The sequence below is a fragment of the Lepidothrix coronata genome, unplaced genomic scaffold (genome assembly GCF_001604755.1).
Source record: "Lepidothrix coronata isolate B3197 unplaced genomic scaffold, Lepidothrix_coronata-1.0 Scaffold1, whole genome shotgun sequence".
NCBI classification, from domain to species: domain Eukaryota; kingdom Metazoa; phylum Chordata; class Aves; order Passeriformes; family Pipridae; genus Lepidothrix; species Lepidothrix coronata.
Genome location: NW_016690181.1, coordinates 14,944,674 through 14,968,338, shown reverse-complemented (window position 1 = coordinate 14,968,338; position 23,665 = coordinate 14,944,674). Strand labels below are relative to the sequence as shown.

The window sequence follows — 23,665 nt, the reverse complement described above, 5'->3', positions numbered from 1 at the left end:
CTAAGCAGAATGAGGACGGATTACTTCCCTTATTTTATGGGCAGGAAAAGTCATCCATCAGAATGACAAATGCTCTACCTTTATAGGCTCACTGCCCATCTCTGAAGGTCTCAGGATTTGAGCAATTCAGTGGTACTATTGTGAAGCCATTGCTACTTTTCTGTTAATTTGCTTTAAAAAACAAAACTATTTAACATTAGAAAATAACTGCTGAGGACACTGAGTGCTTTTAGTAATCACCAAACATTACACAGAGACCTCAGAGCAGCCTTCCAGTACCTAAATGGGTGCTACAAGAAAGATGACGAGGGCCCATTTACAGAGGCATGTAGTGATAGGACAAAGGGAAATGGCTTTAAACTTAAGGAGAGATGTAAATTAGATGTTAAGAAGAAATTCCACCATGAGGTGGGTGAGACACTGCAACAGTTTGCCTAGAGAAGCTGTGGATGGTCCATCCCTGGAAGTGTTCATGGCCAGACTGGATAGGGCTCAGAACTGCCTGGTCTAGTGAAAGCTGTCCCTGCTCACAGCAGAGGGTTGGAACTAGATGATCTTTAAGGTCCCTTCCAATCCAAACCATTCTCTTGTTTGAATACCTTGAAGTATAATAGGTTGACTCAAACTCTAAAAGAAAAAAAACACAGGGTTTGGGGTTTTTTTACTTTTTTTTTTTACAGGAATAACAAGGAAGGCCTTGAATGCCAGTTTGTGTTTGTGAATAGATCAGACAATTTAAAAAAGTGGATTGTGTCATGGGGCTCATAAAACAATGAACGATCAGAACTAAAGAGAAAGCAGAAGTACAAAAGAATTCTTATTTTTGCATTGAGAGCTATGAACAATTCAAGGGGATTGTCAGGTACAAGAGATGTTAAAAACCTAATGTGCAAATATCACGAAAGAATTTCAGTGCTGTTGAATCAGGGATTTTTTCCATCTGGGGCAGAGGGGCAGGAGGGGAGTGTGGGTATATAAATTTATAAAGACATTGAACCTTACGATCTTTATTGTCATATTAAACAGAAACTTCAGTAACTTCTCTGAGAAATCTTTTGTGTTTGGAACTCTGCAGATTAATAGGATGCCCAAACAGGTCTGGGAGTCTAGAAACAGGACTAAGTGGATATTCTCAAAAGACTGTATTTCAATAGACCTCTCATGCACTGGAGCTTGGATAGGAATATAATGACTACTCCACTTCATCATCTAATATCTGTTAAAGACATTTAAATACTTCCTTAGTAATATTACTTCCTCCGGTTACAACAACTGCAGACTGAGACGTCCTGGGAAAATATTCTCTTATCTATAGAGCCTCTGTTTTTCTGTTACTATGAAACTTCTGTCCTTCATTAACATTCAAATCACCTTCTTTCTCTGCAGCTGGTGGAGAGGCACTTCACTTTTTTGTCCTAGCAGCGATATAGCAGAACCTTTAACCAAGAACAGGATATGTCTGGGATCACCTTTAGAGTTTAAAGTTTGTAAACTCTTTGGTTTTTTAGAATCTTGATAGCAAAACAGAAAAACTGTCCAGTAAATAGCTGCAATTAGGAATCATCCTTTTCTTTATTTTCTCTCTGTTTTTAGAACTGTTGTTTCAAATGTACTGGCTTTAAACACTATTAAGAGACTATTCCACAAGACTGTTCTGGTGATAGACATATTTTCTTTCTTAAAAAAAAAAAAAAAAAAAAAAAACACAAGCAAACAAAACTGTGCTGTTTTCCCTAATATCAGATAACTTCTCCCTTTCACTCACCAAAATACCAAAAATTGTAATTTTACATCTTTGAAGAAAGAAAGAAAGAACACTTTAGGGTAGCAGAATTCAAGACCTCTTTGAGAATTATCTATTAGGCTTAGAAAGTGGTTTTGCAAACAGACTTTTGCAACACCACCCGAGAGATCTTTAAGCTGGTCAAATTTGGCAGAGAAATTCGAAAGCAAGTTTGACTCAGCTAAATAATCGAGTTTTCCATGCAAAGAGCTAAAGGCTAAAACTTCTCCTTCTAGTAGTATCACTTCCCTAGACAGAAGTGCATATTTATGACACATTTCAGTGCCTTTTCATATGCATTACTGGGAGGGTAAAAATACCTGTTTTAATGGCTCTAGCCAATTATTTAGGAACTCCTTACTTGAAGGTTAAACACCAGCTTACAAAATGTTCAAACATTATAGTTTACATATTCATTGTTGACAAAGTTTAACATATTTTCCTCAAGATAAATTTTTAGTTTGCAGCTGGATAAAGCACACAATATTACTAGATCTTGGAACTTAAATCATACTACTTATACCCATGTTCAGTCACCATTCTATTTTAATTTAACAAGTCAACTTTCAATTGCCCATTTTCTTCTTAAATGCAAAAATTATCCTCTCCCATTCTGTTCAGTATGTAATACTGCATTTATCACTATGGTCATTCATGGTAACATAGTTATTATATTAACAATGAAAGTACAATCAGTTTTTTCAACCCTGCTGTTTTTCAGTTTGTAGAATTAGTGCAACTAATTAACAGCAGAAGGAACTTCTTTCAGTGTTCACTTAATTTTATAGTTCCCACTTTGGAATAAAACAAAAATTTTAATTGATTCAGAGACAAACATTTTTAAAAGAGAGTTTAATCTTATTTCTAACATTTTTTGTTTGATGTTGGCATTCACTGGTCATAGTCTCAAAATTCATTAAGGCTACAGTGTAAGTAACTTACTAAATCTGACTTAAAAAAATTTTTAAAACCTGTCACATTTTAAAAGAAATAATATTGAATTGCTTCATTCAAAGTAGTGAAAGTGTTTCTTTGATGAACACTAAATATTTTATTTTGCTACATGGGAAATGTATGACTATATCTTACACAAAAAAAAAAATTAAAAAATGGTTTTTTTCGTAGCTATATAGATGCAGAATCCTCTAAAATTATGACTGGCCAAAAGGTTATTTTTGCACCTGAAGGTTAATCTGAAAATAAGCCTTTGGTGCAAATTCATTAAAAATGGTAAAAAGGTAAGAAACATGTATAACTTCTGTATAAATTAGAACATGCAGAAACCTGTACCCTTTGAAAGCACTAAGACATTTCCTATTGGTTGTGGGTAGCTTTACAGTTATTAAGATCTCAATAGTTTAAAATTTCACCTACTGAACTGTACTACAGGTAGTAGCAGTTGTTACTACTACTATCACTACTGCATCTATAATTGTAATAATTGAAATCAGTGTTACAGACATTTGTGGCTAATCCCTCTTTTGGGCACCAGACTTTGCCATCCATTTTAAGATTATAGTATAATCAAAGATTAAGAAAGGAAATGAAGTGAGCTGCTCAGACACATAAAACCAGGAACATTAACCACTGGGCTTATTACAGGTCAACCTGACTGGATACAAACACTGAATGACCTTGAAGGGTTTGCATTTTCTTAGCTCATGAACACTTATGAAAACAAACATCTTCTCTCTACACCCAAACTGAAAAGAAACTGAATGGCCACCAAGAAAAACGTTTAGGAAAAATATATCAGCGTGGTACTTACCCAAGGGACTGGAGGTTGGCACCAACTCTCAAGGAGAAACAAGTGCATGGAAGTTGATCCCTCCCATCTTTACCAATTTAAACCATTAGTCTCCAGGATTTAGCCTCCCTTCCATTTGCAGGTGCAGCTCCCCTGAATGCTAATGTCAATCACATGTGCTTACAAAGCAAAGAAAATTCCCTTAAATTTCATTGGGCTGGGCAGAACAATATTTCAAAAGCAGCTGTTGTTGGTAGCATTCAAGTTTATTGGCAATCCTTGTAAAACGACCCCCAAAACACATACTGTTTGTATCTGATCTCATGTTAAGAAGGCTTTTCTCTAAAGAGTATTGAATCACTTTAATGTAGATTCGAATGCTGCTTTACTCTGCTTTCAAGGTAGCTAGTAAATTCAGCTTTACTGCAGCACTATAAAGATGTGAAAGAACTGTAGCAGCATCTAAAAATGAGCTGTTGCCACTATACTGTTCAGTTTAGAAAACTCTAAACAGAATACTGAAGAAAAATGTTAATGATAGTTTGCTGAGTTGCCAAGAGAAATAAAGTAATTCACTATATTTTTGTTATAAAATGTAAATTATAACACCCTAAAGAATCTGCCACAACTCCAAGAAGGACTAAAAGGAAGATCTAAACAACATAGTATGTCAGTAATTTAATTTTTAAAAACAGCTATCCAGCATCCATAATCAATACAATGCCAGCAAATATCTCAGTATTCACAGGATTTCAACTCCTGCAAAGCCCTCTCCATTGCAATGAAGTACCTCAAAGTACTTAAAGCACCTTGCTGAATTAAGGCCTTAATAACATCTGCATATACCTCTGAGCAGTTTGCATCACCAATACAGTCTGAATAGACTGGATAAGTAGGGAAATTCAAAATGCTCCAATAGAGTCAGGGGAAGTTTAGGTTAGATATTAGGAAAAGGTTCTTCACCTAGAGGGTGATCATGCACTGGAACAGGCTCCCCAGGGAAGTGGTCATGTCCCCAAACCTGCCCAAGCTCAAGAAGCATCTGGACAACGTTCTGAGGCACATGGTGTGATATTTGTGTGATTTGCCTCAATGATCCTTGTGGATCCCTTCCAACTCATGGTTTTCTATGATTCCATGTAAAATGCAAGAAATGACCCCTGAGTCTGTGATCCTTTAGCTCTGAGGAGGTGGCCTGTCTCCTTTATCGTACCCATGCTTCTGACCCTGAATTTCAAGAGTGAAAATGATTACTTTCTTGGGTGGTGACAATGAAATTATTTTACAGCCCCAACCCTTCCCCAGAGTCTGTAGACTAAGTTCATGGCATGATCTCAGTCCTACAACTCATAAATGGCACAGAGAATGGTACAGAGAAAAGGCAGAAAGGGTAGGCAGTGTATCCCCTGGCATCTCTGCGTGGCAGCTGGTGAGACAAAACAAAAAAAAATCAGATCTCTGCCTAGAGAGTCTATTGGCAACTCTCAGTTGCATCTGGGAACAATGACCCATCAAAGCTAACTACGCATTGTTAATATCCCTACCTAATCCAGGCAACAGGAAAGAAAAGTACAAAGGCCTGTAGCAAATCCTACAACCTTCCAACCACTCATATCTTCATTTTCTTGAGTCTGGTAAGCATACACACAGTCATTATTAAGCAGCTTCCACAATGCTGCCATAAACAACATCTGGGGCCAGGTTACAGTATTTATTCCATATTTTCACAAAATACAGAGAAGCTAAGGAGGTCCTGTTTCATTCTCTCACCTCACTGGTCTAAGAAGAAATCTAGGTAGTGCAGAACTTCCCGACATGGAAATACTGGGGTCTGGGAAACATGTTTCTGAGGGCTGAATTCTGATTTTTGAGATACAGAATTTTTGAGCTATTGGGTTCTAAGCCTGTACAGTCTTAAGCTTGCAGCTATTGGCATGTTTGACATTTTAAACTATGAAATACCAACCTATTTTGAAATTGTCCAAATCATTAGTTGTGGAATTTTCCTAGCACTTCATGAATACCACTGTTAATTGGGCAATTAACTCAAAACTACAGAATATGCTGTGATGGCATGATATGATATAAGCCATGTAAAAGAAGGAACAGCCAAGCAACTCAGTATGTTGAAAGATATTAATGAAGTGGCAAAATCTGCCAGAAAAATAATAATGGGTGATTTTAACTACCCCAATATTAACTGGTTGAATAACACATCTGTACATGGTTTGGAGAAGCAGCTTATTGATACTATAAATGGCTTCTTTTTGGAGCAGCTCCTTCTGGAGCACAGAGGAGGAGGAGTTCCACTCAGTTATTAATTTGTGTGTGTGTTTGTGTAGAAAGCAAGCATGGGTGTTCTGCTAGGCAACAATGGCCACGGGACAATGGGTCTGAATCTCGATGATGAAGTATTTCAAGTGGTAACCAAATAGTTAATGGCAGGTGGGTGGGTGAGAAAAAAACCATAAACAACAGACATCTCAAAGGGATGGCTGCTTTGGAAGAATGGAGGAGTTTATTCACTCACAAAAGCAAATCACCAGAGTTAAAAAGAGAGGGGAGAAAAAAAAAAAGGTCTAGGTTAGCATGTTTCTGAGGTAAAGTACAAGAACCTGTGTGATCTTAAAAATACAGCTGTCTTTGAATGCATGAACTTTGTCTAAATGCTTTAAGCAGAACATAACATTGATTATTGCTACAGCTTACTGCTCAATAATGCACAATATGAAACTAATCTATAATGAAAACAGTGGCAATCAGAATGTATAAATTCAGTTTAAAAATTACAGGAAGAGAAATTGTTATTTTTCAATATATAATATTGAAAATAATATATATATTTAAAATAATATATAATTATTCAAGTTGACCTACAAAGAGGATATGTGTATGGTATCTCATGTACAAATCTGGAATCTGGAGTAAGATTATACAGGTCTTGCAACTATTTAGAGGAATACAGCAAAAAAAGATCATTTTCGTGTGTGGTTATGCTCCCCTCACCATTCTCTGAAAGTTACAGTTATGTCCACAAAAAATATCTTTAACAAGAGATTAAAAAGACAAGTAACTATCAAAAAAGTTATACACAGACATGGTGGTAGCAGTCACCTCCCAGCTCTGATTGTGTAGGAATGGGGCTGCAAAGGATCAGAAATGCAGTTTGTTTGTTCCTTTATAATATTTCAAGATCTGAAAATTTAAGAACATATTAGGTTCCCACACTAGATCAGAAAAATCTTGGAGTGGACAGCAACCAGTATCTGGTATTTCAGAGGTGAGTGAATATACCTCAATTTGTACCAAACAAATCTTTGGGCAAAAGATTCCTTTCAAACCCCTTCAAATTCTTAACAACCCAGATACTGTCAGGCTTTAATGAACATAGTAAGGAAGTCTATGGACTATTTGCTAGGGTGGGATGCTACCTTAATATATAAACAATTAAAAAGGCCAATAACCAGCAATGACAAAAAGTTGCCCAAGCAAGATAGGACAAGAGTTCTAATAACTGATCTTTAGTGGATATGGGGCATGGAGAAGATTCAGTATGATTTTAGGGTAAATGGCTTTTCAAAAATTTACATTAAAATCTGTATCCTGATTTGGAGGAGGAAATGTTCCATAAAATTAAGACTTTCTAACCATCCTTTAAAAATACTGTGTAAAGAAGCAGCAAAGTGACACGAAAGCTTGTGTTGACAAATACAGAATATTGCATCTTAGAAAGAATAATTTCAGCTATTTAATTTCACTGCTAGATTTCACATAAATTATAATCCCTTGGAAAAAATGAAACTATGAAATACAACATCAATAGTACAAACAAACCCTAAAGACATAAAAAGAAAGAACATGTCATATCCTTAAATAAATCAATAGTGCATGTTCTATTAAGGTAGAGTGCTCAAGTCTAAAATATATCTCAGAAATACAGGAGAAATAAAAGTGAGTTCAACAGACATCACAGATTTTTTTAGTAAACCAAATAAATTCTGGAACATTTTTACTTGTCTCTGAAATGAAAAGGGTGCCTGATTTGATGCTCATAAAACTTTTGCTGAAATAGGATCAGGGAGTATTATCACACACTCCAAAGTTAACCACATCTCTGATCCGTTGTGTCTGCTGTAGGAACACCTCTCAAGATTTAGGTAGTTAGTTATGAGGTTTTGGGGAGTGAAATTTTTACTTCACTTTCACCATGCTAAGCTTGGCTTCAGATTCCTGAGCTTTGCTCTGAGGACTTGAGCAGATCTAACTGTAGTTCAGTGTTGTATCAGTGACTGGGCAATTCTTTAGAAGTGTTATATATCCTACTACTCAATCGTTTCAGTAGAAAAGATGTACTAAAGAAGTAGGAATTCCACAGACAGTTTTCTAGCTACTCATCCATCTTCACTCTGATGCCCTACAGTACTTCAGTTCTGCCCAACCATGTGTCACAGCCCCTGAAAATAAGAACTTTGAATGAAGACTTACACTGTATAAACTGCTTCATTGGGAAAGGCAGAAGTGAGAGGTGAAACTTCAAAAATTCATGTAATCTGTTTTGTTTTAGCATTGGAGAATTGGATTAATTACTCCCTGGGGCTTTTTGGATCCTGCAGGAAGCATCTTTGAGACCAAGTTTCAGAGCTAGGATTATACAGTAATCTCTAATAAACCCATAAAGATAATATGGTATTTACACAATTAAGTGTAGCCTTTGAATATTTTATGTGCACAGTACTGAATCCATCACACACATGTATTAAGAACAGAATTGATTTTGTTCAACATCTTGTTAATGTACATATCCAAAAATATCAATTCATCATCACTGTGCACGAACTTAAATTACTAAAAGTAAAAAATGAACATTTTCACATTATTTATATTTTAATTATTAATGAAATCAGTGCCAAAAAGAAAAAAAATAATTGATGGAAAATTAATTTTAAAAAAATATGCACTTATTTTTAAAACTGACCTTTATGCTTTATCTCATCTTTAATATCTTAAAGTAACATTTTTAATAGAGGATTCACTTTGATCAGCGCTTTTTAATTAACTTTATAAATGTGAGCGTTTTACAGCACAGTCTTTATCAATTTTTTTTTATTTAGCTATTAACACTTATGTTTTACCTTCAACAGACCATTATCAGATTTCTATCAAGTCAGGCTTTGGTATATACTGAAGATCTTGATACATCTAGCAAGCAGTTAACCTCTTACCCTGCACTCTCTTGTAACTGTGATTATGATGAATGAGCGGTTAGTTCTAAGCAATTCTGTTTTATGTCAATAAATGAATCAAACAGTCATTGGTATATGTGCAATAGGATGACAGAGAGAAAATGAAGCTGTCTGTGGACACTTTATAACCCTCGCCCGTTTAAGTAATACGATTTGAAAAGTTAATGCTGACATCAACTGCTGGTATTGTTCATCCATACTATAGGATAAGACATTCTTTGTGTTATTTACGTAAAATGAGAAATACTCTATATAATTTACTACTCACAGTGTGGCTTAAAGAAAATTCTCTTTACAGCCTTCCTAAGATACTGCATTGTAGTTATTTAATTACCTGAAGCTTTGGGTTTGTGATGAACAAACATTTCTTCTAAAAGTAGTTTGGCTCTGCAAATGCAAATCCCTTGCTGAAAAACTATCCAGGTATGGACCTGTATGAATACTTTGCTTCCACGTTTTTAATTGGGCTTCTTAACACAAATATTTCCTATTCCTCTCTCCCAGGCATTGCTTGCAACTTCAACAGTATATAAAATTGTTTGGATGAGGATTTCCATTTCATTGCTTAGTACTTTTGCAAAGAAGTTTTTAGACAGCAGATGGATCTAGTGCATTACACGGACCTCAGCCAGCACACATATGGAGCAGCAGTAAAGCAAGAAGGCCCTCACTCATACAGAAAGCATAAAAATTCTTTGAAAAAAAAGCATTTCTAGCAGCAGCCTCACTAAACGTTTCAACTTCATCAAAAAGTTAGCAAAGATCACATCTGTGTCCCCTGTCTTCGTGTAATGCGTCAGAAGCTGGTTGGGTAGTGCTCTCGCCCATAGTGGTGTCCCCATTTCAGTAACAGATGAAGAGTCTTATAGAGTGAAACCCTTTGGGTTTATATGAATGAAAATTGTCTATTTTGTCTATTTTCTCTTGTGCCATACATTTCATTCTTCACGGAGAATTGAAGGAGATTTCTGTGCTACATTAAATATCAAAATCCTAGAAATAGTTTGTGTACTATTTGTTTATCATTAGAAAAACTGTCTAAAATGAATACAATGCTTCTACAATACGAGCACTCTGTGTATGTATTAATTTATTTACTTACTACCAAGAAACAGCCTGTATGGTCAATAGAGAAGCAGCCAAAATAATGTCTGCTGCACACAGAAGGTAAACGGGAACTCAGATAGGAACGTGTTTCTGTGCCAACATCTTGCAACAGCCACTCCCTCTACTAGAACTAGAAGTCCCTAGGTTACCTCCCACAACCACACAGCTTTAGTTAAAAATCACACAAAGGAGTCCATCAGACATCCCAGCTATGAGTACAGGATGGGGAGAGAGAATTTCAGGTGCTGAAAAACAAATGGACCTTTTCATAGCTTTGATTACAGTTCTGCCCTGTTCTTAGCAGATGAGTGGCCCAGGCACCTTTCTCTCTCCTTCAGTCATTTTTTCCCACACCTTCCTCTCTTCACGTACAACAATAAAGCTCTGAATAGATGTAACTATGCATCTATCAGGTCCACACTGGCAGATGTGCTTGGGCACCAGCTGAGTTCACAGAAATGCTTTCCCCCCTCCCATTTTGTTTCTACTCAACTTACTCTCTTTTAAGAGCATCTAAAGTATGTGTATGTAGTAAAGTTTTCTCAGACAAGAAAACTCTTCAAGGCAGGTGCCCTCTTTTATATTTATTTATAACCACATGTTATATACTGGAACTTTGTTTCTTATTAGAAAATTGGTGTGCTACTGAAGTACAAGCTTTGCATAAGAACATCAAGATAGTGTTACAGTAGAAATCGATTTTATATTCACCATTTATAAAATAAGCTGTGCTTTCTTTGATTTTATGCCATAAATATTCACAATTAAATAATTTTCTCTTTTTAAATAAGCCAGTATAAATACAAAATACAAATCTATTTGACCAAATGCTCAACGGTATAAATTAAACAGTCCAAATTAAACAAAGTATAAAAATTGCCTTAAAAATAAGATTGGGGAAAAAGTAATAAATATTGTGTTTGAAGCAAAGCATACTCTTACTGATATGGTGATTGGAATAAGTATTTGAAAAAATGAAGTTTACCCTACCCACAATGTCAGTTTTGTTGTGTTATAATGTGCGTGCATGTGTGTGTGTGCCCATTAAGTGTTTCTATTTTTGTTTTCAAACCTTCTTAGAAAAAAAAAATCCTGCTGTTTGTTTTTAAAGAAATTTGATTTTATTCCCAAATCCAGTTATATTATTTTCACCATATTTTCAATACAGGTTTTTCACTGCAGAGCTGGTCTCTCAAAACACTTAAGTTTCATGTGCTTTAATACCCTTCATTCCAGGGGTTTTTTTTCCTCCCTTTGTCAGTGTTTTCACATTGTAGTCAAGTCACAATAAAATGTTTACACAGAAACTGAACTGCTAGTAAAAAGGTATATCTAACTGCTGATGTACAAGCAAAATTGGGTTTAAATGTTGTGTTATTAGAGGACATTTATTTTGCTCTGTCTGTATCTTTAAATAACTACTGCAGAACAAACCTACTTGAGTAGAACAATTAAATAAATTAAACCATGTTAAGATGACATTCTTGAAGGAAAAAAGGTAACCTTTAGTTAAGACAATTACTCTGTGGGTATAAAACAATAGCACAAATGTCACAATTTCCATGAAAGTCACTTTTGTATGAATCATCAATCCTGTTTTCTCCTGAACAAAACTAGCCAAATATGACCAAAAAAAATCCCAAAATTGTCTGAACTGGATGATCCAAGTAATTACATGTTACAGCAGAACGCATTTATGAGAAAACTTTCAAAAATTTGAGGAAAAAGTTATTATAGCCCCTGGTTGAAATAGCTTTGGTATAGACCTATAGCATTATTTAGCTGACTTGCTGTATTACCATATAAAAAATGTGCACAGTTACAAAGATCAATCTTCCCAGCACTGATCTGCACTCCTTCCCTTTGGAGTATAGATCAAACAAACACACTATAAAAACATGCCCAAATATTATAGCATAACATGAAAAAGGTATACAATTCTCATTAGCATTTTTTAAATGCTGCTTAGAACTGAATCTTCTTAAAACTTTTTTTCTTCCACACCAAGCCCCAAAGCTTCCATCTTCTCCTTTGCTTACGGCCTACTTGTTCAGCCTCAGGTCCTTATCCCGATTCCATCAGCTTCCATGGTCACCTCACAGGCATAAGTATTTGTAGAAATCAAGACTTTAAATTGAAAGATACCTGAGGTCACCACCTGTCTTATTAGTCTATTTTATTAGTCTAATTTATGACACTGTACATATTCCTGTTACTGAATTGTAAGAGTCTGTATCTGTCTAACTCATGTATTTACCTACAGAATATCTTTTTAGCTTGGAGAGGTAAAAAAAAGATGATTTAAGAAGATCTAAACGTGTATTACCGTAAAATACATACTTCAGTCCTGTTTTCAGTATGTGAGGAAGCAGAGGGCTGAATCCATCAGTTGCACATCCTATATTTTATTTTATTTTCACTTTATGTGGACTCGAGGTTTGCATATGTTTCTACATACACAGTGCTAAACACTAAAATAAGTCCTCTAAGCAGAGAAGAACAGTCAGCACAGTGTTAGCTTCTCCAGATAGTCATGTCAATGTAATTGAAGTCTGAGTTGCAGAAGACAGCTATCACAGCCGAGACTGAGGTTCATTTTGTACAGTCATTTCATACAGCCATTTACTCAGCTGCATTGCTCAGGCTGCTGAACCATGTTCCAGCTCTCATGGCCATAATACTGTTAGGAGTCTCAATGCACTAACAACTTTTCTGCAAAAGCCAGCATGCAGTTTTGTGACAATAACAGTCCATACATCTCATGAAAGTTTAAGTACTTATTTGATTGAACTAAACACAAACATTGTTTTCAAAGTGCTTTCTTATGTCACTTTTGTTTACCACAGCTTTTTGTTGATGTCGGCCAAGGAGAGCAGGACTCAGACCAGCAGTCCACAATATAATTACTAAAGCCCTTTTTATGTTCATAATACTACATGAACATGAACTAAACATTACTTACAACTTCTCACCCAATTAGCCTGGTACGCAAAAAGTTCTACATGAAACTACCATTGAATTTATTCCACTGCTTTGCTTGGAAAGTGTACTGCACACTGAGGTATAAAGAGGTACTGTTTGTATAGACTGATATATTACTATTTCCATTTACAGAAGAGAAAAATGAAGCAAAGAAACTGATTGCTTGAAAAAAAAATGCAGTAGCAAAACCAGAAGGACTTACAACTGCCATCTCAGAAATATTTTTCAATGGTGATACTTGTTTTTAAATTGTTTCTTTTATTTGATAATATTTTCTTTATATATGACTGACAATGCTCATTAAAAAAATGCTGACCTGTAAATGAAGTAAAGTGCAAATATAATAGCAAAACCATATGTGAAAATGAACATTTGTAAAGAGGATGGGTTAGTACAAATTGAACACATTTCCATATTGAGAGGAGACAAGCCATATTTTTTCTCTCATGAATGTTGTTTTGTGAATATCTTTTTCCACAAATGATTGAATAAATATTTATTCATAAACTATATTTGTGACTTAAGAGAACAAGCTGCATAGATTGGTTTCATTTATACTACATCATACAAGAGGTATTGCAGTAATTTATATCATGCCAAGTCTAAGTCCCATTAGATTTTCCTTATTATACTTGACTAAGGCTGAGGACTATCCAAAACAGCAATTCTGAAAGCTTTCTATTTGTTGCATAAATAACTATCTTCCTCCCAGATCCTCTCCTCTACCTTTCCCTTTCTCAAAGCATTTAGGTGTAGTCCCATTTGCTGTATTTTAACCTGGGCATACTCTGAAACCTGTTCTCGAGCTATGGCCTAAATGACCACAGTCTCAGCTGTTTTTCTGCAACCAAAAAAGTCAGCTTTCACCAAGGCATATAAAAATATATTCCTAGTTCTGGAGATACTGGTCATACTAGTTCTTCCTCAATAAACCCATGCAGCCTGTCCTCTAAAAGTCCTGTCAGTCTTGAATCACAGCCCCAGTTCTTTTCTAGAAATGATTTTCATTACAGCAGCATCATGCACTGGTGTCATCAGCAAGTGCCACAACTGATGTTTAACTGTAAGAAACACTGTTCTCTCATTATTTTTTTACAATGAAAACCAAAGTAAAGCTTGAAATAATGGGCATAGTCACAGTTAATTCAGCATTTGTAGCCCTTCTGAATAAGTGAAGCGTAAGTTGGAAGCAAAAAACCTACCTAAGTTTATAAGTAGCTAGGTAAAATTCTTACTAAAAGAACACATTAAAACTGTGAGAGGACAGTGACATTTTAAAATAGCTTCCATTCCCCATGTCAAAAGAAAGACACACATAACAGGGAAATTAATAAATACTTACAAATACACAAGAAAATCAGCCCCAGCTCCCAGAAATCACTGGTAAGTTGCTTTTGAATTCATGAAACTGATCTGAAAATATAAAAGGGAAAAAAAGGTTGAAACAAAAGAGAGCCCTGAACTGATGTTACTTTTTTGTTATTATAAAATAGTTATGATTTTTCACCATGAACAGAATAAAACAGAACACAAGACTGTTGTCACGCTTTCAGCCAAGTAATTTACACAGAATTTGTTTCCAGGAAGCCAATACCAAAAGAAACAATTATTTCATTGTTCTGCATCTCACACCATAGCAACCCAGTCCATTACAGCTTCTAAGAACTGTCATAAATACAAGCATGGTTATCTTTTAATAAGGAAAATAGCTGTGAGGGAGGTTTTTTTGTTTATTGGGGGTTTTGCTTGGTGGTTTTTGTTGGTTGTTTTGTTTTTTTTCCCCAGTGTTACAGACCATTTGTTACTTTTTTTTTTGTAAATATTTTATTAACAGCAGTTTGCAGCGTGCCTGGTGTAAAATTATTGTTTAGACACATTTAACTGGAACCCATCTAAGGCAAAATTTATACAAAAAGAAAGACTAACAATTTTGTTCTCCTATGGTCTAGATCCTGGTTAGAAGCTTAGCTTAAGTACAATGCAGTCACTATAAGGCATGATTAAATCCAACATTCTTTTTCCTGCATACCCCTCAGTTCTAGTTGGAAAGGTAACAGATGCAACTCAAACCCACAGAGCTTGCCTTATAAAATTCTTTAACTAGCACAATGACTCACTTTATGCCTCTAAATATCCATGGTTTCCTCTCTCCAGAACCCCCATGCATTAGAAGGTAGTTCAGTAGTTTATTTTTATTGTTTGGTCTACATACAGCACATTTTTAGTTCTTAGGAAAACAAAGAAACTTTGTTGCACAGCCCTTGTTTTCTTTCCAAAATGTGAGGATGGATATGGGTAACATTAAACTGAAAATAGTAATGGAGCCTGGGCAACTAGTTTAGGTCAAAACCTTTTTGTTCTCTGGGAGCTATCTGATTAATTTGCAGTTCATAAAACAGTGGGTGTAAGCTCAGTTTAAAAACATGTAACTATATTTAAGATGAAATCATCATTTTTGTTAGCCCCCAGTAATCTTTAAGAAACACCTTCCCACAACATTTCTGTATCCTAAAGTGCACCAGCCAGTACTGCACAGTGCCTAGAGACAAGGAGAGAATACCAAACTTATCTTGATGCAGAATATCCTCCTTATTTCATACACCCACCCTGAAGTGCATATTATTCATTCCAGCCAAGCCCTCCCCCATCCTGAAAGTACACATTTAATTGTGTCTTCTCTCCTGTAATACCAACAGAGAGTCAACAAATCTCATTTGCTATATCAATGCAGTGTTATTATATATTTTAAAAGCAAGTCTGAATCTCATTATCAACTGATTTATGCCATTAATGTGCTTTGGAGCCACCAATTAAACAAGGACAGTGGTTCATAAGGTCACAGTTTAATTAATCTGAAAGGGTATAAATACACTTTAATGCACACCACCTCATGTAGAGAATTTAGCAACAAAGCACCAAACCTTTATTCTGGGCAAGCAATTAGGGGGAAAGGCTAAACACACAAAATTTTAAACTTAGCTTTAGCACTCTGGTAATCTAACAGGAAAAAAGTTCAGTTTGGTAAAAAATCCTACAGAATAATATGTATGTGAAGCTTTGATTCTCACAGTGACAGTGCAAGTGAGGGAGAAGGCAGAACAGGGCTGACCATAACCCACTGATCCTGAGGGAATGAAGGCTTGTTGCTCAGATAACACCTCAGAACTGTGAATCAACTGCAGTTTTCCTTCAACCACTTTCCCTTAGTAAATTTAATAAAATAGTGCAATCAAGTAAGTGTTCAGTAATAGCCAATAGTCCACCAACACAACCAGAGTACAAGTAAAATGCTGAAAAACAGTCTAATCAGCCAGAAATAGTTATTCACAGTGAAAATTCAAGTATGAGGTACCTGGGGTTTGTATGGAAGAAAATGATACCTATTTCTTACCATCTTGACTTGTTTTTACCTTGTACAGTTACCTGCTCAAAAGATAGACAATATAACTAACACACAAACACACAAAAATAAACCATGTGATTTAATCAGATGAAGTAGTTGCTAACTATTTTTCCTCTTTTACACCTGTAGTCCTACATTCTATAGCCTCCATCACTTTTTTTTTAATTCTCCAAGTGATTTTTCTTGAACTAAAAAAAAAAATTCCTATTTTCTTATCTATGTAGAAAACTTTCTGTCCATCAAATATTAACACCAAAATTTTATTATAACATTTCTATCTGGTGTATCCTATAAAAATAGTATAATTAAATATAGATTTATTACCTAAATAAAATAGACCAAGGACTAACATTGTACAGGTCAATAGTTGCTCCATGTAGATTTTTATACCTCTTTTATCAAGAAAAGACTTTTGTCATGGTTTAAAAGTGTCTATGAGGCCAGCTCCCATTGATTTTGGGAAGAAAAACCTAACCCTTATTCTATCAGCTTAAACTATTTATGTTTTCACTTTAGCTGTCTTGAGTTGAACTCCAGGTGACTACAAAGGTGAATAATCATTGCATAAACATATGCAAGAACAAAGTTGTCTTTAAAGTATTCCAATGATTTAATTGGTACAAGTCCCACCGGAAACTTCACTCAGATATTTTGCAGTTGAGATGTTCTCAAAACATTCTGAATACCTGCAATTTCTGCATGTTTGCAAAGTTGCTGCCATCCTTATCAAAGACTTGCTCTTACAGTCCACTATGAAAGTGGAAAAATAAAGCTGTTAAGAGCAACTTATGCTTTGATTTCAGATACCTTTGCTAAAAGATATTTCATACTTAAATCTATGCATATTATGAAGTAACCAAAAAAAGAAAAAAAGGTTATGTTTTATTTTCCCTGTTCTATAGCTGACCTTTTGTTTCATTCTGTGAAAATGCCAACATATTTAATGGCAGACAAAAAACCAGTGTACCAATGTACCAAAACCAGTGTACCAGTGACTCCAGTGCTCTAGTACTAAATAACATTTCAACCTACAAGCTAAAGCATGGCTGCAAGGAGGGGAACTGAGTCAAAAACAGAGGCAATATAGGATGGACCTCATCAATCCTCGGAAAGCACAATGAAATACCCAAACAACAAAAACTGCCAACACCATGGAACCAAGAAAATATCAAGATAGGGATTTAAAGAAGGACCTAAGGGTTCAGGCAACCCACTTTCAATGAAAACAGCAAAGGTTCATTATCACCTTGTTTGCCTAAAAAAATCCATTTTAGAAAAACATAAAAAGGTTACATTTCAAATGAAAAGGTTTGCTCAAAAGCAGTCATCATAGCAGTTTTCATAGGTTTGACTGTTTGTTCGTTTGGGGTCGGTTTGTTTCTGAACAGAAAAGGTGCCCTAACGTCAGCTAATATGAAATAAGACCAAGGGCATTTCTGCAAATACAGGAAAGTCACAGGCCTGATTTAACAGAGAAGTTAATAAAGGTAAACATTTCTCGTTGACCTGCCTAAGAATAATGTACAATCATCCAACAATTTAACAGATTCTTTCAAAATAACTCAATTTTCAAAAAGCTAAGCTTTTGCTTGTCTTGCAAGCCCATATTGACACCAAGAGAACACTGGACATAAAACAAATTATGGACATCACTAAATGACAGGAGGATCTTTTTTACCCTACGTGTTATGAACCAAAGAAAATTCCATAAATAGCCAAATGTCAGTTATCAAATTGTCCTCTTTTCACCCAGTCAGCTCTTAATAATTCCAATAGGTCCTAGTTTTCAGAACAAAAAATTTCACCACTTTTGGAAAGCAGGAAAAAATTTACTCGTTTTAAAAAATCTTTAATTAAAATATTCTGATTCTTCTAAGACAGAGCCTTTACAGGTAGTCTGTATTTTCTCTGCACAGTCACCAGTGAGCATGAAGGAAGCCCGCAAGTAAAAAATGGAAGTAGTTATTTAGTAAAAAGCATGGCATCATGTTATATCATTTGAGAATGTGGCCTATCATTGTGGGCTGCTGGAACTAAAATATGTATCATACAAAAACTGTTAAAAAGCTATTTTCAGAATTATAGCATGATGTGAAATAAGAAAAAGGAATAATACAGAAATGAAGCTATATATTTAGGGCCTGAATCATATAGCAATTTCATACCCTGAAATGTGCCAAATTTCACAATTAAAGCAATATTAATGACCTGTAAGCCCCTAGCCACAATCATAGAAGTTAAGGAGGCATCAGTCTGATTATGATGAGAACCTTTGAACTGGATTTCTAAATATCTTGCTTAATTCAGGTAAAGAACACAGTTTCAAGATGGTGCAATGAAAAATGTTTTACTTACACCTGGAAAACTCCTCATACATGAACATTTTGAAACAGGAAAGCAAACACAGTAATTAACTGCTATAGATAAGGCTTCCTACAAAACAGATGAGGAAATTCCTGGTATCTTCCCTTTCTGTCACTTCTGTTCAATGGCCCAAGGATTGTATTTTACAGCCTTTACTGGCTTGTTTCTTAAAATCTTTACTCTCTTTGGTTCCGTGCATTAACAAAATCCAACAAAAACAACAAATAAACAACTAAAAAACCAAACCGAAACAACCACCATGTTGTTTCTCTTCTGCTTTTCATTTTGAAAATGAAATTGAATTGCAGAATAGTCTTTCTGCAATGATCTTCATTTGGATTTTTGTACTCACTAACAGAGATTGCAGTTGAATGATCTACCAAAGGAGGAATCAGAGCAAACCACCTGTTACACGAGTGGTCATTTTAAAACATATTTGCATCACAGTGAGGTAAGAACGACACCACAGTGCATACAGTGTAAAAATTGGTCCCCAAAGCTCTCAGTCACTTCCTTTGTTATGGATTTTCTGCTCAATTTTCAGCAAAAGTTTCTTTGTGCTTCTTAGTGCTTTATTCCCCAAAAGGAGCTACTATTTCTTTCTTCTGCAGCAGCGATGCTTTACAATTCCACACCCCAGAAGATGTGATGTCGTTATTACAGAAACGAGGCTCAAAAAAATACCTAAAATAGGATACATCTCCACAGAGTTTTGCAGGGAGATATGAGCTCACTCTGCCCACACTCGGAGATGACTGGCCACAAACCCACTCTAATCCAGTTTAGCTATGGTTAGCACTTACGTAAACTACATGACTTCCAGTTTAGAGCAACCTCACATCTGCCTACAAAAAGCATGTTGACATACACATACAATGATGATGTTTCTGTAAACTACCTCTTAAAAAAAGGAACCCTATAAGCATCACCACTTTTGCCAAACTCCACAGACAGTGGTTCCCTGTCTTTCCCAAATGGGTATCACTCAGCAGTGGCACGCTACCCGGCAGCATTACGTTATGTAACCGACTATAAGAGCTCCTTATGATCTCTTCTGTAACAAATAATTGCATTATGTCTTCAACAGGCAACTTGTGAAGGTTCCTCTGCTGTCTGCCTGCAGATCTATAAAGCATCCAATCATTACAGGACGTGAGCATAGAATACAAAATGGATGTAGTATCACTTCATAGCATAGTATCAGCTCGAGACTAAAAAGGATTTTGATGAAAAAAAGTATTGCATATGTCCAACAACTAATTTAAATGTATTATTACACCTGCCACTAAAGTTACACTTGAAAACACCAAAAACATCTAATTCACTGTGCAGATGAAAGAAATACCTAAATATGTATTTATTCTTTCATGTAAAAGGCAGAGTGTTAGCATTCCAGATCTGATAAGCTCTGTATGCATACTTTCAAGCAGATAAGAACCACAAGACATACACCACCACGCTGCTTGGAAGGCCGAAGGGAGAGGAGGGACTCCAGTTATAACTCATCGGGTTGGAGACAGCAAAAGCCTCCTCACTTGCCTGGGATAAGGTGGTAAACGCTGTTGGCTCCCTGCTCCCACATCAAGGGATTCAAATTTCCCAGGGGTTCCTGCACCAGCCCACTGCCACTCACATGATGTGCCATGACAGAAAAAACCCTTCTGAACTTATTTTGAGCCAAACGCTGCTTTAATGGCCACAGGCTGGGTCGTCCCTAATCGATATGATTGAATTAAAGAAAACAGAGAAAGCTTTCAAAGGGGGCACCTTTCTGTAGCATTTATATATACGGATCCATGCACTGAAGGCACTACAAGAAAAATTAAGCCCAGAAGGAAAAGTTACAGCGTTACAAGCGCCAAGAAGCATGACTGGTGTTCCAAACACCAAAAACCCTTCCAGTGCGTCGTACTGTTAGAAGGATGTATCGGGCACAGAGAGAGTTTTACAGCTGCACTTTGGAAGTTACACTCTACACCTGGAACAGCAGAAGTGGGTGGCTTGGAAGTGACACCCAGGGTCACCCTTCAGAGACTTACTTATTTTTGTCACACAGCCATGGAAATCAGCCACACAAAGACCGATATGACATGCATTGGCATTGACATGCATTATGATATTTAATCATTTTTTTTCTTCTCTCTCTCTCTGTGCCTCAACTGTACTCTCACCATTTGTAATGATAGCTTTTCAATCTCTTTTTATGACTGCAAAGGGACTTGCAGCTGTAACAGGGTCTCCTGGCAGGACTGTAATACAGTCTCACAAGGATTCTCTGGATACAACTTTAACACAAAATAATAACAATATTTTTGTTCATTATATAATATTATCTTTATGCAACAATACACATACCAGGAGCTGTTAGTCTACCACTTTGATATATTTTTTTCTTGACAAATTGTACTAAAATTAACAATGCTGTCAGTAGTTTTTGGCTCCCTTTATAATTTGAATATATAATATGTCAGGTTCCCTGTTCTTTCTTGTTCAGACTGATGTTTAAAGGAATTTTCCTGAAGAATTGTCTTACTGTGTTTAAAAGAGGGTATGTTCTTTCAGCTCAGTCATATGATGGAAAAGAACAGTATAAAAAGTATAAAATTTTATTCAAACTGTAATTTACCATGCAGTTAAGTCTCTTTAATGAGCTTCATGAGCTCTGGATTGGACTAAAATGAAATTCAGTTACAAAACAGAATGAAATTGCATTAATTTGTGATTCAAATCAACTGTCTATATTTACAGGTACACATTCATTTTATCCTCAGGTTTTTATATCTAATATCTATATATATTTTTATATTTTATCTATAATTGCTGACCTCTTCTTGGAAGGAAGCTCTTTTTGGAAAGAGAAACAAAAACAAATTCCAAGACTGTATTTTCCTTGCTAGACAAAGCATCAGGAGTTATGTAAAACACAGGAGGCTTTGAGTCACTGGACATCACTACTCAAAGTTTGAAGCTGTTGCACACAGGCCACAGAAAGAGTTTAGGATGCATCTTCATCAAGTTCTTTCACTGCACTTTGACTTGAACACCTACTAAATTGTACTTGTGCTACATTCACCAGATGCAGACTCCTTGATACGATTTTTTTATAGTGTAACACCTACATATGCACAGGCAAGGCTTGGAATAGTAACAGGAAACTAAAGCCTGTGAGCAAAGATATATATATATATATATATGGGGGGGCAGGGGGAAATGTTACTTCTGAAAGCCCAGTTTTACCATTTTACCATTATTTTCAAGAGTTACAAATGGTAAGATAGCTGAAATGTCTAGCTGATATTTTAGAGATAGCAAAAATAATACTAGTGCATGGAAACACATGACCATATTTACAATCCTAACATAACTATACCATATAGCACCTGGATTTAAAAGTTCCCTGACAATTGGAGATTCAACCTGTCACAACTGTGGTGCACTTAAACAACAAAAAAATAATAGAGATTGGTTGTTTCAATTAAATTTAAAAAAAAAAAAAGGAGGAAAATGAGAAAGAATAGGAAAAGGGAAAAGGGGGGAAAAAAGAAAAAGAAAAAAAAGAAAAAGGAAAAAGGAAGAGAAAAAGAAAAATTACATTCAGATTTAATGAAAGCAGGTTTGTGAGCCAAATAGGAGTTAAGTCAGCTGCATACAAACTCACATTTTTTTCTGACACACCTATTTCGCAATATTACAATATAATATAAGTGTGCCATTTGTTCCCACTGAAATTAGTGTTAATCCAGACAAAATATTGAGGTTCTGTATTGGAGAGTTCCATATAACTGAAGCTCAGATTTTCAAAGCTAGTTAAGTAGGACATAAAAATCAATTAGAAGGCCTTAAGAATGTTTGCCTTCAGGTCTACTTCCCTGGATTCCCTGAGGGACAAAACCTCCTTACTACATAACTTGGAGTTTTCTTTCCCTGAAACCCTGAAATATAATAATTATAGCTCAAGTCCTTTTTTTCAGTTAGTCGTATACTAACTTTGCCTCTCAACTCCCGTTTTTGAAATCCATTTATCCTGACTCTAAGACAAGGGAAAAGGAGGTCCAGGTGCTCTCATTTGCATTCCACTTTAGAAAAATGATAAGTAAATAAAACTTTCTTCAAGGATCTATTCAGTCAATTAGGATCCCATCTCACATATGGTATCCTCTGTGAGAAAACAGTTCCCAATATGTGGTACAGAGTGCCACCAGCAAGGATATTGCCTTGTATTCTTCCCAAAGGATCATTTTATGTGTGATTATCAGTCCTGAAGATAATTAACTCTCACTTGCTGGACAAATAAATCACACAAAAAACCACATTAACTCACCAAGCCCTCAAAATAAAAACCTTTTGGCCTCCTTTCAGTCTCTCCTAAAGCATGACTACTTCATTAGTTTAAAAAGCAAGAAAAAAATTGTGTTTAATTAATGAAAGAGTACACCTTGAAACAGAAATTTGCCTTCAATTGTAAAGCTATCAATTTGGTAAGATTTCAATCTTGGGAGACTTACCCGGGGGTAGCCTTAGTTTCTTCTGATTTTTTACCTATTACATCTCTGTCAAAATTTGATTTCAGATTTTGAACAATACTTGTTACCTATCATCTAGAGGTGCTGATTTCCTGATTTTTCTGCAACATTCACCTCTGTGAGACATTTTGAAATGAGAACTGAAATATGTTCACCACAGATAGAAATCCTTGCAGGCAATACTGCCCATCAAATAAATGATAATACGACCCCTACTCCAATTTTTGTTGAGCCCAGTCCTAGGTACTAAAGTCAGGCAGGTTAAAATGCTAAAGCACTACTTTCTATCAGTCCATAAAGACCAGTCTTATGTTCATAGCCTGGCTTTTGTCCTCTGCATAGGAATCACATATTATCAAACTCAAAGTCAGAGTTATCCCGCACTTTAGGACAGACTGTCCCAAGCTACAAATTTAAAGGCAATGTTGGGGCAAGGGTTCAGTTTTTCATGTGCTGAAAATGATTCTTAGCCCCTTTAGACAGTCATATAAAACCATATCTCCAGGCATTTAC

At 35.7% G+C, this 23,665-nt stretch overlaps 1 protein-coding gene across 4 annotated transcripts in view; it reads right to left on the bottom strand.

Moving 5' to 3' along the window:
* Positions 1-23,665, bottom strand: part of SOX6 (SRY-box 6) — a 375,776-nt gene that overhangs the window by 304,419 nt on the left and 47,692 nt on the right. For all 4 annotated transcript variants that reach the window (XM_017809700.1, XM_017809785.1, XM_017809710.1 and 1 more), the window contains one exon: positions 14,205-14,275. The gene's annotated coding sequence lies outside the window, so the exon portion shown is untranslated. The remainder of the gene's footprint in view (positions 1-14,204; positions 14,276-23,665) is intronic.